The 1,452-nt window shown below is 46.6% G+C and overlaps 1 non-coding gene across 1 annotated transcript; it reads left to right on the forward strand.

The window, feature by feature from the left end:
- Positions 1-834: 834 nt before the first annotated feature.
- On the forward strand, positions 835-998 carry LOC118967165 (U1 spliceosomal RNA). Its single transcript, XR_005054063.2, has one exon. It is a non-coding gene; the product is annotated as a U1 spliceosomal RNA (small nuclear RNA).
- Positions 999-1,452: the final 454 nt, after the last annotated feature.

A 1,452-nucleotide genomic window follows, 5' to 3' on the forward strand; every position in this document is an offset into this window, starting at 1 on the left:
GCGACCTCAGATTTCCTAAAATGGTTTAATTGGATGACTTACAAAAAAAAGTGCAAAAAGTTGTGCAGACATCTCCATGCCGTTGAGCTCAAACCCTACCTCACGGTGTAAAAAGAACAAGCAGTTGAAATGTTTTTCTTCCTGTAAATCCATGCTTGGAACTGTCTGGACCACCTTTAGCTCCGTCAGCCATCACACGCTTCCTGAATGAAGGCAGAGCCCCACGGCAGAAAAAAATGGACAGACAAGTGACAAGCAGGTGGGACATCTTTTCTTGCTGGAGAATCACCCAGATGGCAGCTTTTTGAAAGCCTTGGTCTTGACCTGCATCTGTTCACTAAAGGAAATCTCTTCTCCACCCTGAACAGACTCGGCAGGAAAGATGGCAGGTGATACCTGCTGGGGACTCCATTGCCAAGGGCACAATGGCGAGAGAAAATGGAAGGACGATCTAGAAGGAATTCAGTGGGACTGCCCACAGGTGCCTTGGCACGGCTTCTGCAGCTTTAGAATTCCCAGGGACAGATCCCTGCCTCAGGGTTGAGGGCTAGTTGTGAGTCTGTTCCAACAGCTACACTGTGGTTTCTACCATTATCCAACTAGCGTATTCACACTGCACATATCCTGACTCTGCTGAATGGCCACCCTGAAGACTGAAGATTCTCATTTTCAAGCATTTGATGTTCTCCTGGCCTGGAGAGATGGGTGCCAGAAGCCAGCTGTCTTTTATTCCTGTGGCATAAGGTGTACAGCCCATACTGCCCCCAGCAAGTGTACCTGGTTCACACCAGCAAAATGCAGCAGAAAAAAGGATTTTTAAAACACACTGGCTTGACACTTACCTGGCAGGGGAGATGCCATGATCAGGAAGGTGGTTTCCCTGGGGCGAGGCTGATCCCCTGCACTCCAGACGTGTTGACCCCTGCGACTTCCCCAAACGTGGGAAACTCAACTGCATAATTTGTGGTAGTGGAGGACTGCATTCACACTTTCCCCTATAAAAAAATACATTGGCTTGAGCTGCTCTGTCAATACTAATGCATTCAGGAAGCTGAAGGTGGCCCCCAGGACAGCTGTGTCAGGTCTGGCATTCAAATATTTAGTGGCCGAATAATTACTGTAATAATTAATTTCCTTTGCTTAATCCAGCAATCAGGCATGTTCACTTTACACAGGGGAAAATGTTGGAAAATGTGTGTGTGTGTGTGTGAGCAGCAATTGCCATTTAGTTAAGATTTGGAGATCAGTTTGGAAGAAAAACAGAAAGGTGAATAAAGAGAAACAAAAATGCCCCAAACTTGAAACACCATCCTTATAAGAACTTTGCCAAAGTAGGGCTTGATCAAATGTTACAATCTGCTGCTTGGGAAATGGCACCTTGAAAGTAGGTGACCTTACCCAAATCCTGCCCTCAGCTTCCGGAGCCACGCTGGTTCATGGAAATGTTCTTCA

The sequence above is a fragment of the Manis javanica genome, chromosome 8 (genome assembly GCF_040802235.1).
Source record: "Manis javanica isolate MJ-LG chromosome 8, MJ_LKY, whole genome shotgun sequence".
NCBI lineage: Eukaryota > Metazoa > Chordata > Mammalia > Pholidota > Manidae > Manis > Manis javanica.